At 39.5% G+C, this 25,202-nt stretch overlaps 1 protein-coding gene across 13 annotated transcripts in view; it reads left to right on the top strand.

Annotated features, from left to right (window-relative positions):
- The window catches only part of LOC108703993 (zinc finger MIZ domain-containing protein 1), a 316,532-nt gene that overhangs the window by 22,987 nt on the left and 268,343 nt on the right, over positions 1-25,202 (top strand). For 10 of the 13 annotated variants that reach the window (XM_041568977.1, XM_018240327.2, XM_041568971.1 and 7 more), the window contains exon 2: positions 18,550-18,646. The exons of the other annotated variants lie outside the window; for them this stretch is intronic. The gene's annotated coding sequence lies outside the window, so the exon portion shown is untranslated. The remainder of the gene's footprint in view (positions 1-18,549; positions 18,647-25,202) is intronic. 13 annotated transcript variants of the gene reach the window in all.

Raw genomic sequence — 25,202 nt, 5'->3', positions numbered from 1 at the left:
TTGGAAAGATTCTTGCCAATCTCACTCACGTGTAGTAAATGCGGTTAAGAAACTTTATTTGAATAAGTCGGTCTTTAGCTGGTATTGAAATGTCTTTCACTTGACTGAGAATATCCGACCAAACATCTTGGGGTATTTCTCCCAAATCCTGAGTCCATTGAGATTTAGCTCTAGCCAGTGGGTCAGGTATCAAGTCCATTAGCCCTCCATAGAGGTTAGCGCTCAGATGGCTCTCTAAGTTGCACCGTATTGCCTGGGAATTGTGCTGAGAAGGCGTGCTTAAGTTGCAGATATCGGAACAAATAGTGGTTCGGCAGGTCATATTCACCTTTGAGCTGGTCAAATGTTTTGAGTGCATTCTCAATAAGAATATTGCGAAGTTCCGTCACTCCTTTATTTGTCCAAATGCTGGGATCTGGAGAAATTGCCCTAACAGTCTGTTGTGCCACAATGGCATTGCTGGAGACCATTGATTGGTGTTTAGATATGCCTTCTTTGACACAATCTGCCAGCATTTGTATGTGGATAGGACCGTATCAGGTAAGTCATGACCTGGCCGTGGGCCAGCAAATGGAAGAGTTTGTAGTCCATCCTCTGAGCCCATGATATGCATTTCAAGAGTCAAAGCATGATTGTCCAGATTGGGGTGCCACCATTGTTGCAAGATGGATAATTGAGCCGCTAGATAATAGTTCCTAAAGTTAGGTAGTGCCAAGCCACCTTGGTTCCATGGTGCCTGCATAATTGCCTTTGCCAGTCTAGGTTTAGAGTTGGGCCACAGTAGTTTCTGAAGCAGCTTGTCAATGCCATTGAACCATCGGAGAGGTACATAAGTTGGAGCATTGGCTAACACATAAAGCAATTTAGGCAGACATAACATTTTAATTAGGTTCACACGGCCCACCAAGGACAAGGGCAACAATGCCCACGTAGGAATTTTGGCTTTAAGAGTCGCTAAGAGGTTGCAAGTTTAATCTAGTATAGCTAGAGTTGTCTAGGGAGACAGTTATACCAAGATGCTTCATTTCAGTAACCCATTTCAGGGGTAGATCTATTCTGGGGCATGGGTTAGGGTCTATAGGAAAGATGCTGGACTTATTCCAGTTAACACGTAAACCGGAGTACTCCCCAAATTGCTTCACCAGTTGTAATACATTATCTAGAGAGTGATTGGTATCCGCTAGGTAGATCAAAGTGTCGTCAGCATAAAGGGATATTTTTTCTTCCCTATTGCCCACTCGGAGCCCTTGTACCCGGGGGTCATTCCTAATCATGGCTGCAAGGGGTTCAACTGCCATCGCGAACAATAAGGGGGATAGGGGGCACCCCTGTCTAGTGCCTCTATTCAGACGAAAGGGTTTGGATAGTAGCCCATTTGCCAGCACCGAGGCCTGGGGAGAATCGTAAATTATTTTAATCCAGGAGATAAAGTTAGCACCCAAGCCAAATTTTGATAACACCTCAAAAAGATATGTCCACTCCACAGTATCGAAAGCCTTTTATGTGGACACAAGCCTTCATGTTTGAATTGTCATGTGTAATGGACAGATTATGGTAGAGGCGTCTAACATTAGTATAGGTGGATCTATTGGGGATAAATCCCGCTTGGTCTGGGTGTATTAGGTGATTGATTACCTGCTTAAGGCGGTTAGCTAACAATTTAGTGAGAATTTTGGCAACCATGTTAAGAAGTGATATTGCCCTATAGGAACTACACTGTGAGGGGTCCTTATCCTGTTTAAGAATCAGCGTTATTGTTGCCTGGTAGAATGAAGGTGGAAGAGCCTGTGATCGTGAGGCTGATTGGAACAGATCCAGTATTTTAGGGGCTAGCAGTTTAACATGAGTTTTGTACCATTCTGCAGGCAGTCCGTCGGGGCCAGGGGCTTTCATATTTGGAAATTAGGTGATGACATCCTCTATTTCCTCTAGAGTAAAGTCAGCATTAAGTTCCATACGTTGGTCATTGTCTAAATTGGGGGGTGTAACTAGGTGTAAGTATTGTCTGATCTCAGCCTCCGACTTGAGTTTGGAGGAGTACAGTTGAGTATAGTACTCTGCAAGGAGGGCAGTTATTGCAGATGGGTCAGTAAGATCCGAGCCATCTGCCGCTGTTAATTGTGGGATGGAAGTAGATGGACGTAACTCTTTAGTTAGGAAGGCTATGTGTCGTGCGTGTTCATATAGTTGATGTGCTCTGTTATTTAGATTTAGATATCTTTTAGTGGCATCTACAAGTAGAAGCTCGAGGTCACGTTGCGTTGAGTCTAAGTGAGCTTGTGTATCTGGTGTGGGGCTGTTAGCGTGAGCCTGTTCTGCTTGGGCTAGTTCTGTCTCCACTATCCCTATATTATGCCTATACCTAGTCCGGTATGTCTTGATCATTGATATGTATGCGCCTCTAGTGTATGCTTTGTATGCATCCCATGGGAAATTCTGTCTGGAAGTGCAACCCACCGCCCTCCCAATCTCCATTGACTCTGTGAGGTAGGTCGGCCCAGCTGTAGTGTAATCTGTATAGGCGAGTGGTCTGAGCAGGGCCGTGGGAGAAAATCTGCCCCCACGACCCTGCTCAGATCAGCAGTGGAGTATATAAGATCAATCTGATTTAGCTGGGGTATAACAAGAGTATTGTGTGTCTCTAGGATGCTTCCACCGCCATAGGTCTGTCAGACCCAGAGCCTCAGACCATGCCTGTAGCCCAGAGGCCCGTCTCTTTTCAGGGGGGTGGCAATCAAGTCGTGTGTCGGGCACAGCATTAAAGTCGCCCGCCAGGATGATAGGTCTGGGGTCAGGACTCTGTACCTTGGCTGCAATTTGATTGAGTAGACCTATGTCAAATGGAGGTGGGTTATAAACACATACTATAGTAATTGGACAGTATGCTAAGATACAATGCAGGATAAGATAGCGACCCTTCCGGTCTGACTGTACTGATTCAAACGTAAACGGGATTCCCTTTCGTATCAGAATAGCTACACCAGATGAATAGGAGGAGTAGTGCGCATGACAATGATGTGTCACCCGTGGTTTTCTGAGGGTCATCATTTTGCTAGCAGTGAGGTGGGTCTCTTGCAACAGAGCTATGTCAGTATTGTGATCTTTGAGATATTTAAGAATAACTGTCCTCTTTATTCTGTCATTGAGACCCCTCACATTCCACAATGTTAGCTTAAGTCGCCCTTCCATGCTAATTTGGTCGAGCGGTCAACACCAGGGAACCTATTGGAGAGGTATGGGGGACAGGAGTGCATCCAAGTCTCAGTCACCAGTGATATTACAATCCATCTCGTCAAACACCTACATATGGAAGCTATGGCATTTAGAGTACCATTGGCATAGAGCATCTATTTTAGCTCCATTTAGGCACTACTAGTCTAGACATATTCCATTTGCAGCCCCCAGTTCTTTTTGAACTGCCACTCTCTGCATTTTAAAGGATTTAGGATTGTTGTGGGTTGTAGTTCAGCAACAGTGGCAGGCTGTATGTTTAATATGCCTGGACACTGTAATGAATATGCTACATGGATATGTCTTGTTTTTTGTAATCTGTATGTTCAAAGGATGAAGAACTAGATCTAGCTATCACATTTGCATCTACTTTAGTGTGATGCTGATGGTTTTTAATCTCTACAGTGGTTGTTAATCGTATCTGTAAGAAGAAAAAAAAAAGTACCCCAGGTGTAATGGTGACATATATATTCATGTAGAGCTAAGCCGCCCTAAAGCAATGGTTTCCATACTGTTGGGGTTGTGCTTGGGCCCATTTTAAAGTCGGTAATGGTTCAATTTGGTGTTAAAGGAGAAAGTATAGTAAATCACTGAAGAGGCATGTTATTGTGCACCATCTCTAGTAAACTGCTTCTGCTTGGTGTAAGTGCATATATTCCATGAGAAAAAACTACCAGTCTGGGGGACTGTATTGCTGAATATCATCATGTTTCCAGGTTTGTCATGCACTGATTTGAAGCTTGGCCTATGCGCAGTACAGTAAACTCACTTGAAGGACTATGTTTTGCATACAGGTGGCCCTATTTACTAGGCATGCATGTCTGCAAAAGCCATTACAATTGTGGTTTGCCTAACATTGTAGGGTGCCTAACATTTGGACCCCCCCCCCTTAGATTGGAGCTTTCGTTCTCCTTTGAAGCTGGCTATACCCATATAGATCCACTTGTTTGGGGAGGTCTCCATTTTGGCCACCTAGAAATGGGCTAAATGGGACTGATTGCATCATAATGCACTAATGCAGTCCTCAACACGCTGATTCAGTCCATGCCAAACCTTCCAATAGGATGATTTTTGATCCAGATATCTGTTGGAGAAGGCCAATACATGGGCAGATAACCTGCAGACTGGTGTAACTACCTGTGGAGCACCCAGGCCTGCCCCCAGTAGGGACTACGAAAGACACAACACATGCAGCATGGAGGCTTGAAGGTAGGAGAGTGTGCATGTGTTCCTGGTGCAGTTTTTGCACTCAGTCCTGTAGTCTGTAGTTATGCCACTGCTCAATTTGAAGGCAGTTTAATTCTGCCTGTGTATGGCCAGTTTAACAGTGCTTAGAAATAGCTGCAAATCATACAGTTAGGCCCATAAATCTTTGGACAATGTACATTACATTACCACAATGAATTTTAAACGAAACAACTCAGATGCAGTTGAACTGCAAACTTTCAGCTTTAATTCAGTGGGTTGAACAATAAGATTGCATGAAAATGTGAGGAACTAAAAGTCTTTTTTAACACAGAGGAACTCAAAAGTAATTGGACCATTGTCTCAAAGGCTATTTCATGGGCAGGTGTGGATAATTCCTTCGCTATGTCATTATCAATGAAGCCGATAAAAGCTCTGGAGCTGATTTGAGGGGGGTGCTTGTATGTGGAAGATTTTTCTGTGAACAGACAACATGCGGTCAAAGGAGCTCTCCACGCAGGTGAAACAAGCCATCCTTTTTGCTACAATATTGGGAGTGGCAAAATCTACAGAAAGAATCTACAAAATCTGAGAAAAGAAAGCATTGGGAACTCCAAAAAACCTGGGCGTCCATGGAAGACAACACTGGTGGATGATCACAGAATCATTTGCATGGTGAAGACAAACCCCTTCATAGCCAAACAAGTGAACAACACTCTCCAGGAGGTAAGCGTATAGATATCCAAGTCTATCATAAAGAGAAGACTGCATGAAAGTACATACAGAGGGTGCACTGCAAGGTGCAAGCCACTCATAAGCCTCAAGAATAGAAAGGCTAGATTGGACTTTGCTAAAAAACATCTAAAAAAGCCAGCACAGTTCTGGAAAAACGTTCTTTGAACAGCTCATTATCCAAAGCATACCACATCATCTGTAAAACATGGCGGAGGCAGTGTGATGACTTGGGCGTGAATGGCTGCCAATGGCACTGGGACACTAGTGTTTATCGATGATGTGATACAGGACAGAAGCAGCCAAATGAATTCTGAGGTGTTCAGAGACATACTGTCTGCTCAAATCCAGCTAAATGCCGTCAAACTGATTGGGAGGCGTTTCATAATACAGATGGACAATGACCCAAAATATACAGCCAAAGCATCCCAGGAGTTTATTAAAGCAAAGAAGTGGAATAGTCTTGAATGGCCAAGTCAGTCACCTGATCTGAACCCATTTGAGAATGCATTTCTCTTGTTGAAGACTAAACACAAAGGCCCACAAACAAACAGCAACTGAAAGCCACTGCAGTAAAGGCCTGGCAGAGCATTAAAAAGGAGGAAACCCAGAATCTGGTGATGTTCAAGACTTCAGGCTGTCATTGCCAGCAAAGGGGGTTCAACCAAGTATTAGAAATGAACATTTTTAACCAAACGCAATTGAAAGTTATAGCCTTTGCGGATGACGTACTACTTTTTATACGGAATCCTCGATTAGAGGCATAGCTGGCTTCAAAATTAACGCAGATAAATCAGAAGCATTATTGCTACAGGACTCGACACAACAAACTTGGCCTCCAGAGTTCCCCTTTAAGAAGGCCAACCAATTCATTAAATATCTAGGTATCAAAATACCAAGACACCATGAGGATACTTATCAGTTAAATATTCGGGCTATCATAGACAAGATACATCAAGAAAGCATATTATGGAAGCATATTAATTTGACTTTTCTTGGCAGAATCCACTTTATTAAAATGATTCTATTCCCTAAACTTTTATATCCTATTCAAATGTTGCCATACTGTATAAAAAAAATCAGACTTGATGCGTTTACAGAAAATACTACGTACATTTATTTGGCAGAATAAACGCTCCAGGATCAGTCTTTATAAATTACATTTACCCAAAACATTGGGGGGGTCAACTTACCAAATATAAAAGAATATAATGAGGCTGCTCTTTTGCGATACGCTGGAGACTGGCTCACGGACCGAAACTGGTTTACTACTGTTGATCTGGATCAACACCAATCTTGCGGATTAACTCTAAATTATCTCTTACACTCCCCACCTTCTTCCATCCCACCATCTTTAAAAGACAACCCACTTTTTGCAGATACTTCTAAGACCTGGCGTTCCCTCCGATTAAAATCCCAACTATCCCAACAACATTCACCGTATTTTGCCTGGCTTGGTAATCCGAACTTCCCCATTGGCATATCGAATCCAATTTTACAGGCTTGGAAACATAATGGTCTATACCAGGGGTAGGCAACCCGCGGCTCCGGAGCCTCATGCGGCTCTTCATCCTGCTTGCTGTGGCTCGGTCTTGCGGTTTTGCCTGTCACATCATCTATAGAGCCCTCGCACCTGCTGGCGGCTTCTTGAGTGTGCGACCATGGTAAGCTAACCATTAGCTTACCACTGTCGCACACTCAAGATGCCGCCATAGACATCCCAGGCAAGACCGAGCCGCAGCAAAATGATTCATTATGGTCCTTACCGCGGTCGCACACTCAAAACAAGAGAGAAGCCTCCAGAGTCCGGCTGCAGCAGGTGTGAGGGCTATAGACGTGGATGTGACGCATATTTTAATGACGTCTATAGCCCTCGCCTTTAAACAGATGAGAACACTAGCATTTAATAGGGCTATTCAGTGTTTAATTTATTTCAAAGTAGGCCTACACATGCACACTGCACTTCTGTTTGTTTTTTAAAAGTTTATAAACTGTGTTATGTTTTGCGGCTCCAGACTATTTTTCTTTAGTGGAAGAGGGGGCAAAATGGCTCTTTTGATAGTAAAGGTTGCTGACCCCTGGTCTATACAATGTGGGTGACCTATTTAAATATAGTTTAGACTTATTATCTCTGGCGGACCTACATGAAAAATTTCCATTTACAACACCATATCCATTCCTCAGTATGCAAATATTACATTTTGCTAGAAATGTCATCCAAGTTATAAGAGGTAAAGGTTTTAGTCAGGCGGTAGACACTCTCTGGAAGAACCGACATACATATCGTTCTACCTCCCAAATATATAGCGTGATTCGCACTAATGTCGATACAGACTCAGCTGGAGAATCTTTGTTTAAATGGACACTATCCATGCCACATTTAAGCTCCACGGAAATCTTGAAATTTCATGTCCGAATTTTGAAATTGCTTCCGGTCAGTCGCTATCAAGAAATGACCATACAGAACATCCATAATTCATATCTCACTCCCGAAAGACGTTATAAAATGGGCAATCTCCCTTCAGATGGGTGTACTCGATGCCAAGCCCCCAAAGCAGACCTTTTACACATGTTCTGGTTTTGTCCTAAAATTTTGGACTTTTGGCAGGATGTCTCCTCTTACTTGATGCAGTTAACTTCAGCCAGTGGCGTAACTAGTTGTTACTGGGCCCCATAGCAAATTCAATTTAGGGCCCCAAAATATTTATAAGTTGGCCTATTTTACCAAGATATATTAAAATCGCTAATTAATTAGGATCTCACTGCGCCCCCTACACTCCTGGGCCCCCCTGCAACCGCAGGGTCTGCTTCCTCTATAGTTACGCCCCTGGCTTCAGCCCACTGTAGAATGGGTGATGTTCAGCTCGGTGACGCAATATATTAATTTAACCAGAGAAGAGAAACACTTAGCGTCTAGGTTGGCAGCAGCGTCCAGGAAGGCAATCTTACACCAATGGCTCTCTCTGGACATCCCGTCTCTTACACTGGCTAAACAAAAACTTCACTACATTTTCCATATGGATTGGCTTGAAGCTACCACCAAAAAAGAACAACAGGTTGACAAGTTCTTCTCTGTTTGGAGCACTTATATCAATAGCCTCCCACATCCACTTAAATACCTCACCATATATACTTTTCAAAATACCACATGGTATGATTTGGAAACTCTTAGAGATAACCCACTATTGAGGGAAACTTCTCATTATATTCATTACACACTTCATGGGAATGTAACGGTTTCAGGATCGCCCCCCAGGACTCAACATACTAACCGGCTGTTGGCTTCATATCTCTGGTAATCGATTTTGACCTATGGAAATATGTTTTCTTTATTCCGTACTAGATCAGAGCACATAATCTTTGTTTATATGTTTACTCTTTCGTTTTTCTCTTTATTTGATTCTTGACTTTATGATACATGTACAAGTTACTATGTCACTTTACCTACTACTATAGACCTCTGGAAGGTCTGTTTGTTTTTCATTGATGTACGTGATTGACTCTCAATAAAAACAAGTTGAAAAAAAAAAAAAAAAAGAAATGAACATTTTATTTTCAGTTTTTTTAAATTGTCTAATTACTTTTGAGCCCCTGAAATGAAGTGATTGTGTTTAAAAAGGCTTTAGGTCCTCACATTTTTTGCAATCTTTTTGTTCAACCCACTGAGTTAAAGTTGAAAGTCTGCAGTTCAATTGCATCTGAGTTGTTTCATTTAAAATCCATTGTGGTAATGTACAGAACCAAAATTGGAAAAAAAACATATCTGTCCAAAGATTTATGGGCCTAACACAAATACAAAGACATTCTGTAAATATATGAATATATTCTATTCCTTTATGTGATGCTTTTCCTGAATAAATACATTTGTGTCTGTATGAGCATTTGTCTTAGGCTGCTACTTTTTTAACCGTATATTTGAGAATTGCTAGTTGTTTTGACAGGAAATTATAAGTTTGGGTGTAAGTACAGAAGCACATTTTGTAAAGATTGTAACATCACAAATTAACTGAATTAAATGGGTAGAAAGCAGCAATTATTATGTAGTTTGGCAAGTTTTACTGACTGTAGGCATTGTATAGTCTAATAAACTTGATGATGACAATTAAGCTAAAGCGGAAGTCCAACCCAAAATAATAGTTTGATATGAACACATTGTTCAAGTCTGAGCTTGAACCCATGTCACGCCCTCAAGTCTTTTTTTTTCCCCTACTGCTGCATAGTCTAACGCCCAAGAAACCTGATAATCTTTTGGCAGCAAATGACAGATGAAAATATGTAAGCTAGCATCTCTGAAATCTGGCAGTTTCCAAATGGAACAAATGGCATTTTTTCTGGTCCTACACCCATCTGCCCTAATCCCTTCAGAAAACGTAGTGGGCCACAGGCCCTATGAGCCCCACAGATAGAGACTTTCCATAGTTAAGTTGGGTTGAAAAAAGACCAATGTCTATCAAATTCAACCCCTCCAAATGAATCCCAGCACACATACCTACACACACCCACTGAAACTAGATATACCAATATCTATATTAATTGTGGATGTTAGTATCACTAAAGCCTTAGCTATTATGCTTGTTCAAGAAATCATTCAAGCCCACTTAAACAGTGGCGGTTGGCATTTATGATTTTTTCTACTGGTCTAGGCTGCTCATAAATTAGATTTGATTCCTTCTTTTCCTTAATTGTTTTATAGCTTGTGAAACCCCACCCACCTGCAAGTCCTCAACACTGTACCTGGTTTAAAATAAACGGCTGTAGTGTTTTCAAGCAACCTAACATTTAGGTGCTATTCAGATTAATAGGTGGGATTTGTTACCTGCCTGCAATCAACCTGGCAACAAAAATGCCCAAAATCACTCTGTATGTCTTTGCCCTTAAAGGGGTTGTTCACCTTTGAGAACTTTTAGAATGATGTAGAGAGTGATATTCTATGACAATTTGCATTTGGTTTTCATTTTTATTATATGTGGTTTCTGAGTTATTTAGCTTTTTAATCAGCAGCTCTCCAGTTTGTAATTTCAGCAATCTGTTTGCTAGGGTCCTACTTATCCTAGCAGCCATGTATAGATTTAAATAAGAGACTGGAATATGAATAGGAGAGACCTGAATTGAAAGATGAGTAATAAAAAGTAGCAGTAACCATGTATTTGTTTTTTAGGGGTCAGTGATCCCCCATTTAAAGCTGGTATGAGTCAGAAAAAGAAGGCAAATAATTCAAAAACTATAAAAATAAATAATGGACCAATTGAAAAGTTGCTTAGAATTGACCATTTTATAACACACTAAATGTTAACTTGAAGGTGAACCACCCCTTTAAAAGTTCTATTTAATTTCACTTCTAAAAGAGATCTCATTGTTATTGGTTTGTTTTGCTGATGCAGCCAGTGTCTTATCTTCTATGGTTTCTGTGTGACTGGACTCACATATAGGTGTAGATTACAAATTTGTATTCACAACAGCGATCTCAGACTGTTATGTGGTGTTATAGATTTGTTAATATGCCTCTCAGCCATTTTACTATAATGACCAAGTGTACCCCTGTGATGGTTATGGTAACACAGTAGTTTGAATATTATATATTTTAAGGCAGACCTTGTTTATATTATGTTTAGGGTTGCCAGATTTTCTGGTAAATCACCACCTTCTTTTTTTAAAAAAAAAAATATTGACATCAAACAGTCTTTATTTGATCCAGGCCAGTAAAGTACCAGCCAGGTGACACCCCTAATTGTGTTCTGCTGATATTGTATTTTTTATCTTATAAATGCATGTTCTTCTATTTCTGTAGTGAAGAGAGAGGAAGGAGTAAAGTGAAACTGCTAGGGTATAAACAGAGTTAAATTTCATGGTCTGTTTGGAAGAAAGCTGGAGGGGTATCCATGATGTTTCCTTTAGTTTGCTCTACCGAGCCGCAATGCCTACAATCCAGGCAAAAAGCAGCACATCTACAACTGAACTGGTTTATCTAGGTCAGTGATCTTAATCCTTGCTTTTTATTAAGGGATAGTCTTCACAATATTACTGTGTGCATTATACCCTACACAGCAAATGGCACTAGAAATCACAGCCTTATTGTATAACCTCTTTAAGAAGGATTATACTAGCTGTTGCTCTTAACCCTTTGTAAGCCAAGATGCAGGGAGATCATCATTGAGAGAATACTTAAATCATGTAGTCTGCTGTTTGATGGAGACAAAGGAACAAGTTTTAGTAGCTGAGAGGCAGTTCAGTGATCGCACTAAAAAGAGTAACATCCCATGCCTATTGAAATATTTTTTAGCCTTTTGTATAGTTTGAAATATCTACTTGATTCACTGTAGTTATAGTACAGTTCCTAACTTCTTTAAACACTATGGGGCAAATTCAGTAACCTCTGAAAATGCGCCAGCTTCACTCAAATCACAACACTTCGCCAGGTGTAGATTTGCCAGGACAACGCTAATTCACTAAAATCCAAAGTTGTGTCCAAGGCAACGAACTCTGGCTAAGTTGCGCTAGAATTACGTTGGCTAATTTGCATACGGTGGAAAGTTAAAGTTGAATGGACTTACTGTATATGTTGCAGCAAATACATTACATTACACAAGCCCTGGCGTAAGAGTGCGAAGTAGCGCTGGACGTCACGCTAGCGAATTTTCGCTAACGTTGGTCACTTCGCCCTTTACTGAATTTGCTGCTATATATTGCGTTAGGACATAACGTAGGTGCATCTCCAGTATCTATGTAATACCAGATTCTTCACATCTGCTAATTCAGTAGCCAAAAATGTTTGCTTTACTGTAAAACAAGATCAATCAAGTTTGAATTTCCCAACATCCAATGGATAATTCTGAAGATCTACTGGTTTATATGCAGTTATGCTTAATACACTGGTATTAAATGGAAGTGACTATATATTATTATATAGTCAATACAGTAATAAGATTGCAGACTGCCTAGTAGTAGTGCATTTACAGTTGGTACAGCAGGTGCAATGAGACCCAGAACATTTATTAACCTGCAGAATATTGAAATTAATAAGGGCAATATATAAAACTGAATTTCAGTGACAATTTGACCTTTGAAAATATTCATGCACAGTACATTTTAAAATATTAGAGGTCATTAAAGATTTGGAGCTAAGAAGCCAAAGGAATCTTTACAGTGGTGTAAAAAAATGGATGTCATCCTAGTTTTAAAATAATTTAAATGGAGAAAGCAGCAATCAGTTGAGGCTTACTGAGGAGATAACTGAACTAAGCATCATGTATCTGTGAGATAAGGTTTGCAGCTAAATGCACACACTGGAGCTAATTTAGTAAGATGTTGTAATTTTGCCCTAGTGCAGTTACCCATAGCTAGCAATCAGCATTGCATTTTGATTGGTCAATTGGATGTTGACCAATTATATCAAATCTCTCTGGTTACTGTGGGATGCAGCACTGTGGCAAAGCTGCCCAGTGAGCAAACAATCAATTGTGGAAATTAACTCGGCCTTCCACTGTACTTCTATAGTTAGTTATAGCATGCCTTCAGCAACAGAACCAGCTGGCTACATGCAAGAGGGATTTAGTGTTCTGTTCAGTGTATTGATTAAGGGACCTGGCATTTGGTGTGTTGCATTCTTGGTTTATAAAGGTATCTCATATTTACATATTTTAACTATATTTATTTTTTTAACCATATTTTTATTGATTTTTAAACACAATGAAAAGCAACATTAAAAGAAAAACATAAAGAAAAACATAATTGAATAATAACATAATAAAATGTAATAAAAGCCAAACCATAATGTTACAGTATATAACAGAAGGTACTTTGTGCATCAGTTATCTTTCACTATATAAAACAATTATACCATGTCCTATATTTGTACTGGAATAAGAATAGCGGTCATCAAGTGCATAAAAGAATCCCTTAAGGTGACTAGTTACTCGTAATATAAATAAAACATAAAAGGGGGGTGACTTAGAATGCATCAATATCCTGTGCATTTCTACTTTATTAAACCATTCTTTTTATCTGCAACAATATTAATAACATACCTCCCAACATTTTGGAAGTAAAAAGAGGGACAAAAAATGTTTTTCCGCACGTAGCGCAGCAATTTTTTGACCACACCCCTTTATGTGGCCACACCCCCTAATTACCGTGTTTACCAAAATTTGGCAGGTTATTAAAGTTTGAAAATATTTCTCCTTATCTAAACTGTGTTTTTGTGTCTCAAAATTGTTACAAAGTATCTTATTTGCACCTGTTAGCTGTTCTGGGCTCTGCTAAAAGCCAATTAAGTGAGAAACTTTGTTTCTTTTTCTGGCTGTTCAGTGCAGAGAAAAGAGGGACTTTCCAGTACAAATGAGGGACTGCGGGTTGAGCTGTCAAAAGAGCGACTGTCCCTCCGAAAAAGGGACAGTTGGGAGGTATGTATTAATACAGGGAGGCATATATTAACCTTTGTTTTGTGATGTTTGAACATGCAGGCTATAGCTCTCACAAGTTATTTATGGAGTGGTTTATGTGCGTGCGTGCAAGATATCTACGTAATATTTTATTTAGTTGGTTGTGTTGTTCTCTCTATCACTTGTTTTAACCATTGTTTGAAGACTATTCCACATATAAGGTCAACCATCTCCTCCCACCCACCAGAAGCAGATCATAACCCTTTGCTTCTGGCATGTAATTTTATTTTCAATTTCCTCAGAGTGTGATAGACTGCTCTTGACTGCAAAAAAGCATTTGTGTTTTAGTCCTTTATTTTTGCTTGCATCCTTCAATGCTTTTTACAATTAAATTAGTTGGAGATGGATTGCTTTGGTAGTTTGAAGGAATGGAAGTGTGTTTATGTTACATACAGTGCATATGAGGCACGTGTACCTAAAGTGGATTCCGAGCTCATTGGAAATCATTAGCTTACAGGTTTGAAGAATCACACATTTGCCTTAGTTGCCTAGACCTTAAGCTTGTTACATATCAAAAGTGCTATAAAGTTGCAGGCTAAAAACACAGAACAGAAATGGTTGTCATTTAAAATGTTATTAAATAATTGCTGTTCTCAATTTATTCCCTTAAGGAGTAAATGTAGAAGTTCTAAGAATCACCCTATGTGGCTTAATATAGGAGGAAAGAAGTTAATAGGAAAGAAGAGAAAGGCATTTAAAAACTACAAATCTGTTGGGACAGAAGCTGCATTCAGTGTCGGACTGGGATGCCAGGGGCCCACCAGAAAAACTTAGACCGTGGGCCCACTTTCCAAACTATATTTCCTCCTTTACTCACTTAACCTCTTTATTCTCCAAGTCTTTTATATCTACTTACTATACTCTATTGTTCCATTAAGCCTCTTTTTTTCTTAAAAAGAAATAGGGGATGACCATGATATATGCCAAATGGTTAGAAGCAAGAGGGCCCACTGACACCTGGGCCCACAGGGAGTTTTCCTTGTATTACGGTGGGCCAGTCCGACACTGGCTGCATGAATATAAACACTATAAGAAATGTTGTAAATCAGCAATCCGGAAGGCAAAGAAAGGAAATGCATTGCGGTGGAGGCTAAGACTAACCCCAAGAAGTTTTTTAAATATATTAATAGTTAAAAGATGCAGGTTGAGAGTGTTGCTCCATTAAATAATGGTACCAGTATGGTTGTAACAGATACAGAAAAGGCAAATGTGCTAAATCAGTTCTTTTCTTCAGTGTATATAATAGAGCAGTCTGAATTCCCAGGCTTACTTCATAGCTGCACTGATGGCTCAGCTCAGTCTAGTCAGTGGCTGACTCAGGATATAAAGCTTTAATTAAAATTAATATAAACAAGGCTCCAGGGCCTGATGGCATACACCCCCGGGTTCTAAGAGAGCTTAGTTCAGGTTTAGACCAGCCCCTATTTCTGATTTTCTCAGATTTGCTTTCATCTGGTATGGTTCCTATGGATTGGACAAAAGCTGATGTCCTTCCAATATTTAAAAAGGATTACGATCTCAGCCTGGCATTTATACGCCAGTAAGTTTGACATCGGTGGTGGGCAAATTATTTGAAGGCTTGTTAAGGGATCACATTCAAAATGTTGTCCTGGTGAATGGCAATATGAGCAGCATTGAGCATGGCTTTATGAAGGATAGGTCATGGCAGACACATTTTATTATTTTATTTATGATAAGGTAAGTAAGATGCTGGACAGTGGGAGGGCATTCAATGTGATCTATTTGGATTTTGCCAAATCGTTTTATACCGTGCATTCAAAATGTTGTCCTGGTGAATGGCAATATGAGCAGCATTGAGCATGGCTTTATGAAGGATAGGTCATGGCAGACACATTTTATTATTTTATTTATGATAAGGTAAGTAAGATGCTGGACAGTGGGAGGGCATTCAATGTGATCTATTTGGATTTTGCCAAATCGTTTTATACCGTGCCCCACAAACGATTGATTTCTAAACTAAGGTCTGTTGGGCTTAATGAAAGATATTTGCACATGGATAGGAAACTTGCTACAGAATTGGGTACAGAGGGTGGTTGTTAATGGTACATTCTCTGCTTGGAGTAAGGTTCTTAGTGGGGTCCCTCAGGGCTTGGTATTGGGTCCACTTTTATTTAACTTGTTCATTAATGACTTAGGGGAGGGTATTGTAAGTAATGTATCAGTGTTTGCAGATGACACAAAGCTATCCCGCCCAATATATTCCATCCAGGTTGTGGCATTCTTGCAACAGGATCTTGACAAACTGGCAATCTGGTCAGCTAAGTGGCAAATGATATTCAATGTTGATAAATGTAAAGTCATGCACCTGGGATGTAAAAATATCCAAGACCTTGGAGTCCTTGTAGATGATGAACTTGGCTGTAGCAAGCAATGCCAGTCAGCAGCATCAAGGGCAAATAAGGTCTTGAGCTGTATTAAAAGGGGCATAGATTCATGGGAGGAAAAGGTAATTTTTCCCCTTTATAGAGCACTGGTAAGGCCCCATCTAGAATATGCCGTACAGTTTTGGTCCCCATAACTCAAACAGGACATTATTGTATTAGAGAGGGTGCAGAGAAGGGCAACTAAGCTGGTAAAGGGTATGGAAAATCTTAGCTATGTGGAAAGACTGGCCAAATTGGGAATGTTCATGCTGGAGAAGAGGCGCTTAAGGGGTGATATAACTATGTATAAATATATAAGGGGATCATATAATAATCTCTCTAATGCTTTATTTACCAGTAGGTCTTTCCAGCTAACACAAGGTCACCCATTCTGATTAGAAGAAAAGAGGTTCCGCCTAAATATCTGGAAGGGGTTTTTTTACAGTGAGAGCTGTGAAGATGTACAATTCTTTCCCAGAACCAGTTGTACTGGCTGATATATTAGATCGTTTTAAGAAGGGGTTGGATGGCTTTTTAGCAAGTGAAGGAATACAGGGTTATGGAAGATAGCTCCTAGTACAAGTTGATCCAGGGACTAGTCCGATTGCCATTTTGGAGTCAGGAAGGAATTTTTTCCCCCTCTGAGGCAAATTGGAGAGGCTTCAGATGGGGTTTTTGCCTTCCTCTGGATCAACTGGCAGTTAAGCAGGTTAAAAAAAAAAGTAAAAAAGGTTGAACTTGATGGACGTGTGTCTCTTTTTCAACCTGACTTACTATGTAAAGAAGTTGTGTTAGCTAGTCAAAATACAGAGTAACCCTTTTGAAATAAAAAATAACAAAAGGTATAAAGGCAATACATTTATTGTCTAACGTGTGCAATGGACTCTGAGGGGTGAAAACTGAAGGCCAAACAATCAAATTGTTGCAGTTTGACAATCCATGGGCAGAAAGGAACTGATTGCCATGTAACCTGAATATTTAGCCTGTGGTCAGTCGGGGTGAATGTTCAGGTTACATGGGAGTTGTTTGGCAATAAAAGTGTTTTGATAGACTTTGCTTACTGTCCTGAAAAATACATTGTACTGTATCAGATATGCAGTGATGTGAAAATTATTTGTCGCCTTCCTGATTTGTCCCGCTGTTGCATATTTGTCAAACTGAATGTTTTCTCACCTTTAAAAAATGTTGAAAGTTAAAGTTAAACACACGATAGATTTTACTGTATTACAGCATTTAAGGAACAATTATAACTATATCACCAATGTTAAAAATTAAATGCTCCATCAGTTGACCATATTTTTATTATAAATGATAACCAGATTTTACCAAAATATAATTATTAATCAACTGGACTTGCTGTATTTTCTTTTTCCTTGAAGACGTTTCACTAGTCATCCAACTGGCTTGCTCAATTCAGAATGTCCTGTACAAAAATATTTGTGGTTATATACCCTGGGATCTTACTCCAATCTGCATAATCTGTTAAGTAAAACCAGCATGGGGTCAGAGAAATCATAGTGGCAAGGTGCTGATTATATTAACATGATTGGCGCTATGAGGTGTTATTAAACTGTCCAGGGAGAGGTGCTAAAACAGCACCCCCCCACCCCCGTCTCTGTTCAAACTTGGTTTTTCCAGTTGGCTTCTTTGACCCCTCTTTTGAACCATTCCTCCTTACTGTAAGGAGCGGATTTCTCCTCAGGGCTCCCTGAGGCCAGCGTCCAACGCGCCCCCTCCCTCCCACAAGATTGCTCACTTAGTGCTCCAGAATGGAGCCAACTACCCCTGCGCCTGGGTGGCATGTCGGCCCTTAATTTATGCCACCCTAGGCCCGGGCCTTTGCCACCTTGCCTCAAATCCGGGCCTGCTCCCATCCAGACTGTGAACTTTATATTCTTCAACCATGTGTCCTTTTTCCTTTAGATGTAGGTACATAGCCAGCCCTGACCTGAGAAGCTTGCTCTTCTGTGCTCCGCCATACATTTGTGTAGCAGTTGTTTGGTTTCTCTCACATACAAGTCCGAACACTCCTCAGTGCACTGCAGTCATGCTAATACAATCAACACCTTGCCTCCATGAGGTCTCTGACCCCATGCTGGTTTTACTAAACAGATTATGCTGATTGGAGTAAGATTCCTGGGTATACAATCACAAATATTTTTGTACAGATCATTCAGAATTGAGAAAGCCAGTCAGATGACTAGCAAAACATCTTTGAGGAAAAATAAAATACAACAAGTCCTGTTGATTTGACTTATTTGACTTTTTTCAATAGATATACCATGGTCTGGATGAATGAGAACCTTCATAGACAAATTATTAGATTCAAATGACTGAACACAAGCAGGCTTGCAACCCTATTTACTGTAAACCTTAATATATATATTTAGAAAATTAGTCAACAAATCGTAAAAAAAATTTCTTATCTGGAACTCCACCAAACTACAGTGAGAACTATTATCTCCAAATGGCAAAAAATTGGAACATTGATAAATCTTGGATGCTAAAATTACTCCAAGGGTGCACTGACAGTTTATTAGGGAATTCTCAAAACATGTTTTGTGTTTATTTCTCCATAGGAAAGAGACTGGGCAAAAATTGGGTTTTTGAGAGAGTACAATGTGGAAACCACTGCTATCCAGTAGTAAAACCTGGATGCTTCCCGAACCTTTTAAGGTATGTTCTATGGACAAATGAGATATCAGACCTAAAGCAACAGTCAAATGCGGTAGTGTGATAGTACTAATGATAGTACTAACACCTTTAGTATGTTATAGAATAGCTAGTTCTAAGCAACTTTTCAATTGGCCTTATTTTTTTTTCTTTCTTTTATAGTTTTTGAATGATTTGCTTTCTTCTGACTCTTTCCAGCTTTCACTGACCCCATCTAAAAAAACAAATTATCTGTAAGGTTACAATTGTTAATATGTTTAAAAAAATTAAATAATTGAATAATATTTCACATACTGGATTATTTCTGAATTTGCTGATGTCACCACAATGTTTATAGCCCTGAACCATTACCATTAATAGTAGCACTTTCTAAAAAATACTCCAAGAGCTCTAATGTCTTCATAAGTTGATGTTAACTGAACAGATAGCATGGATAATGTGGTATAATGGCAAGTTGCCCTGTTATAGGAATGGAAAATGCACTGGTCTGGGCTCCCATCTGTCTTTGTCTCTCAGTCATGGGGGAGAAGGGCCCAAGAGGTCTTTTCTCTATGTCTGATTTCAAAAAGGCTGCCATCTGTCTCTGTCACCAGTCAGTGGGAAGGTCTATGCTGAAATGCGTTTAGTTTCCCATATTTTATTGAATGTAGACCGTTTATTCTGTACAGTACAACCCCCCATGATCTTTTCTGTCAATTGACCCCACATATGAATTTGTATATCACAGTGGGAGGTGTGCCTGAGGATGGTTCTCAACATAAAATGCACTGCTCAGTAGTTATGGACTTTATCATTGTCGTGTTAAAAAGGTGTCTGTTTTCCCTTTAATTAAATTACAGCCTTACATTATATTTCCTGAAGTGGATCTAAATTTTATCATTCCCAAATTTTTTATCCACTTAAAGGAGAAGTAAACCCAAAAATTTAAAAAAACCCTACCCCCTATCCTACATAGACTCCCTCCTCGCCTAAGCGTTACCCCGGCAAATGCCCCAAACTTTTTACTTACCCCTCGGTGCAGATTCAGGCATCCGAGTTCACGGGCGCCATCTTCAGCCGCTTCGGTAATCTTCGGAATGAGACCGGCTCTTCTGCAATTTTCCAGAGTTTTGGTGCATGCACAGTTTTTGCAAAACAGAAAATTGCAACAACTGCGCATGCGCCGCTCCTCCGGTCTCATTCCAAAGATTACAGAAGAGAAGAAGATGGTGCCTGTGAACTCAGCTGGACAGAATCTGCACAGAGGGGTAAGTAAAGACTTAGGGGCATTTGCCCGGGGGAACACTTAGGCTGGAGGGAGGGGAGTTTATGTAGGGTAGGGGTTTTTCAACTTTTGGGTGTGCTTCTTCTTTAAACCAGAGAACTCTTTCTATCCTTTCCTGTACAATAAGGCTGTGGACAGCAGAAAGCTTATCAGCTTTGTGTGTGTAGCTTCTTGCCACCCCCCTTTCCTCTGCTTGTTTCCTCAGAGAATTGACCAAGCAGATTATAGCAGCAGTGAGTATGCTATTTAGGCAGCTGCCCATGAGGGAGAGGGAATGTTTTGAACGCCAGATCAGATTCTCATTAGGCATTTCCAGTGAGCTGTGTAACACACAGTGTGCAATACCATGGTTAGCGATGAGAGGAATAAATAGATTGTTACTGCAGGAGGAAGCTGGGAGAAAAGGTTGCATTGCTATTTCTGAAATAAACAAACAAAATTTGTTACTAGAAACTGGCTATGTGAGTTCAAGGGTTGTACGCATTTACAGTGTATGAATCAGACACTGGTATATTTCCTTTCCTTGACCACAAATATATGTACACACAGTAGTGAAGGGAACTTCTTCTCTGGGCCATGTCACCCTTGTTATTTAGGGGGAAGCCATTGCTTGATGATATATACAAATTATGGGTATAGTAGGAAAAACGGAATAAATGTTTTTATGTTGTTTGCTGACCTAAAAATTGAGAGTGTAAAACATACTTTTAATTAGATTAAACAAGTGTTCTATTTGTTGTTGTTGTTTTTTCTGGCAACATTATTTGAGCTTTATAAACTCTGATTGCTATTGTCGTTTATAGAAGCCTTTTAGTTTATTTCATTTTGGTGAATTAAACTACTGGCGTGGTTCAGATTCTGGTTTGCACTTTATACTTCAAAAGTGTTTTGAAACTGGAACTTTGTTAGACCCACAAACCACCTTATACATTGGATACTAAGGGCTGTATTTATAAAGTTAAAAAATTAAATCTTAAAGGGGTTGTTTACCTTTGAATTAACATTTAGTATGATGTAGAGAGTGATATTCTAGTTGGTTTTCAATTTTTACTGTGTAAAAATTTGTAGTTTCCACTGTCTGGTTGCTAGGGTCCAAATTACCCTAGCAACCATACATTGATTTGAATAAGAGCCTTACATGAATAGAGCAGGACCTGAATAGAAAGATAAGTAATAAAAAGTAGTAATAACAATAAATCAGTAGCCTTATAGAGCATTTGTTTTTTAGATGGGGTCAATAACCCCCATTTGAAAACTGGAAAAAGAACATGCCAAATAATTAAAATACTATAAAATATAAATAATCAAGACCAAATGAAAAGTTGCTTAGAATGGACCATTCTGTAACATACTAAAAGTTAACCTAAAGGTGAACCAACCTTTAATACAGTAGGTGATGACAGAAATGTAGCTGACAACACTTGGATAAATATTAAGCTGTTCATACACATGGAGATTTGTACATTTGGTTAGGTAGGGACCCTAACCACCAATGTTTGTTTTGTTTTTTTAACTTGTAGGGGGGCCCTGACCACCATTTTTTTTTTTTAAACTTTTATGTGGGACCCTGGCCCCGTCTGTGTGGACTTTTTACTGTGGTGTGGGGTGGGCCTTGGGGGCCGGGATGGGTGGGGACCAGAGGGCCAAGAAAATGTTGCTGTACGGGGACCTTGATTTCTGATGGTGGCCCAGACAGTACCAATATTACTTTATGAAAACAATAAAAGTTTATGAAAAGAATAAAAAGTTACTGCTGTTTTCATTTCTCTTGCTAGTGAGGTGTATGACTGAAAAAAGAAAATTACTCTTCCGAGTTCAGAAGTGTTGCAGTGATTTTTCCAAATCATTTAAAATAAAACCTAATATGGACATGTAATGAACCTTTGTAAAGGGTTTTAAAAAAAAAAAGAACTTTCATTTGAAGCAACGTAGGGGGTTCTTCACAGTCAGGACAGTGAGGTTGTGGAATGAACTGCCGGTTGATGTTGTGATGGCTGATTCAGTTAATGCCTTTAAGAATGGCTTGGATGATTTTTTGGACATACATAATATCAAAGGCTATTGTTATACTAAACTCTATAGTTAGTATAGGTATGGGTATATAGAATTTAATTAAAAGTAGGGAGGGGTGTGTGTATGGATGCTGGGTTTTCATTTGGAGGGGTTGAACTTGATGGACTTGTCATTTTTCAACCCAATTTAACTATGTAATCCAACCAGTCCACTTGTGGGCCAGTTGGTTGACTCAAAAGTTCAAAATTGCCATCCACTTGTGTAGACAATGTGCTCAAATAGCTGATTGTTTGGATAACTCAAAATTGTCCATTGTGTAGCCAAAATTGTAAGCGTATCTGGTAACTGCCCCATAGGCCTCAGGGAAACCTCTTTTTGGGGTATCCTGGTTTCTTATCATATTTTAAGCTCTTTTGAACAGGACGTTCTGATTACTTTTTGATTCTATAATCCTTGTTTGTTAAAGTATAGTATGACCCATGTTAGCTATAAATGAATGTAAAGTGCTGTGTAACTGTCTGTTATTTAAATAGCTGAAGATGTTAATCACTATTCTAAACTGGTTTCTGTGTACCACACCACTGCCATTTAGTGTATATGAAAAAATGTTCTGCAGCGCTCCAGGCAATTGTTCATCACAGAGCACGCTAAGATGCGTAAATGTTTTAAATTACCTTAAATAATAAACCATTAGATTAGCGATATACATATACATAAATACATATTATTTCAGAATACTTATTTAGCATCATTTTATGTACAGGAGAATGTACAATTTTAGATGCCTGAAGTGTGGAATAGCAATGTAGTGAGCTGTGTTTATTACTTAGGCAAGAAGAAAGGAAGGAAGCAGTCTGAAGAGATGGAAGTCAGAATGAAACGGCTCTTTTCCCCTAGGGAAGGTGGGGTACTGCAAAGGTGGAGGGTTGTGGAGGATAGATCAGTGATGAATATCAGCTGGTTTCTCCTGGTAGACACTGCAGTTTGCCTCCAACTAAGGGGACAGGGCGAGAATATATTTTAATCTCTTTACACATAATCAATGGAGCAACAAACAAAAACCAAGAAGTTCTGGTTAATCATAATGGCAGTTTACACTGAACTCTGTGGAAGTCCTAAATATTTACCAAACTGCAGAGCAGCCAGCCTCCCAAGTGGGATTGTCCTTACAGTTCACTTGATATTCTCTGGTACTACTGCTATCAGACTGGGATGGTTTGGGCATTCTCTTACACTTGAATAAACTCGTTTTATGATTCAAAATCACAGCATCTTATCTATGTGTTGAATGAATTGTCAGTAGCAGCATTGTGCAAATCCTCAAGATTTGCCTTTCATTCTCACAAATTGATAATGTACATGTCCAAGCTCTTGTAAGAAGCAATGACTAAAGATGGACACCTGGTTAAGGCCTGTGGTTCTCAGGTGTCTTAACATGCATGGCCCTCTTAGAGGGATTAAAGTACTCTTGTCTACCAGCAGCTGCTTACCATCCAATAAAAAAAAAACCCTTGCCATCTGCCTTCCAGGGTAAGTGTTTGCCATAAGTTGTGTATTTCCCAGTTAGATGAATGGGGTGTACCTTCCACCGACATTCATGGCAGGATCAGAGTCCTCCATGCTTACTTTCTGTGCTCCTGTCTTAGCACAGGAAAATTGTAATTCAGACATAGAGTGGAGGATGCAGAGGAGCAGAACTATGCTACAATGTTAATTTGACTGTGCACAACCCTACGTTCTTTTTGTGGGAACCACATCCACTGTCATACTACCCACACAGGAAAAATGGAGGGGTTGGTAATGATTAACCTAACCTTCCCTGACCTAACCTGTACCAAGTGCAATTTGGACTGCTGTCATCATATATTTACTATACCCGACCAACTAATCACTGGTGTCACCAGAGGGGACAACTACAGCACTGGTCTACACAACACCAATGGATAGATGATAGTATCTGAATACAAGATACTAAAAGTTTAAAAATAATCTGACCACAGCTATCAAAATACCCCACATACCATTGCCCTTAGGGCTCTAAAATGAAAATATCTGTTCAGATATTGTGATGTTACAGCAAGTAGTAGACTGAATGCATAAAAACCCATTTGTATGCTATCATCTGCCTTTTGGTTTTGTTGAACTCCAGCCAACTCTTTTTTAAGAAGGTGCAACAGGAGGTTTCAATGTAGAAGGGGTGTGAGCACTCCACAGCTTTATCTCTGTTCAGTAATAAATCATGTTCTTTTTTACAGTCTAATTACTTGTAAGGTTTTAAATAATAGAGCAATAGTTCATATTAGGAGGGGTTGATTAGTACTATATGTATTGGGTATTGAAACACCAACAACTCATAAGTGCATTGAATTAATTGAACAAACGGGGAACCTCAATGGGAAGCAACCTGTGAGAAATGTTTTGACTGCAGCAATAATTCATTTAGAATGCTCCATGGAACAATTACGTTCGGATGCAAGGAGAACCCACAAAGGAGAAAAAGGTTCAAATTACACAGCAGATAGCAGATAAGCTGTGTAGAACATAATGGTTTTATCTGTTATCCACTATTTAACCAGTGTCTAGGGTTGGCAGCTGGCTGGTATTTTACCGGCCTGGCCGGTAAAAATGATGGCTGATCCCAATGTTATCAATAGGGAAAAAAGATAAACATATAGGAAGGCCGTTATTTTTTACCAGAAAAGGTGGCAACCCTACCTGTGCCATATAGCCTTTTTTCAATTTCTGCCATTGCTACAAAGCAGCTTGTTTATATGCACTATAGTAGTGTTTCTGAAGAAAGCAAATATGTTTTACCAGTGCAGGGCAACAGCATATGATATTTTCTTTACTTTAAAACACTTTAATTTTATGGTATTACTTTCCTTTAACAATTGCAGAACCTGAATGAACCACTTAAATGGGTAGCTTTAGTAGGACATAATAACATAATAAAAGTTAACGTAAAGTTCAGCTACCCCTTTAACTGTACTTAACAAATTTAAATGTTTTTTAGTAAAAGTAGTGTGTGAAAAAGACAAATCTCCTAATGTCACATTAGTCGTACATTGACAGGATATAAATAACGGTTAGTTTATCTGAAACTGAAATACTATTTGGTAATATGGATGGCTCCTTGTGCAAAAAAAAATGTTGCCCACATAAATACCAAATCTGCAAAGAAATTTGCAAACGACTTTTCCATGGTCAGATCAGTGCAATTTTGTATCCTGGTCATCATGCTGTGCTTCCTTGTGCAGTGGGAAGCAGCATGCAAAACAGTGT

This window comes from Xenopus laevis, chromosome 7L (assembly GCF_017654675.1).
Source record: "Xenopus laevis strain J_2021 chromosome 7L, Xenopus_laevis_v10.1, whole genome shotgun sequence".
Classification (NCBI taxonomy): Eukaryota; Metazoa; Chordata; class Amphibia; order Anura; family Pipidae; genus Xenopus; species Xenopus laevis.
This window is presented reverse-complemented; position numbering and strand designations above follow the sequence as displayed.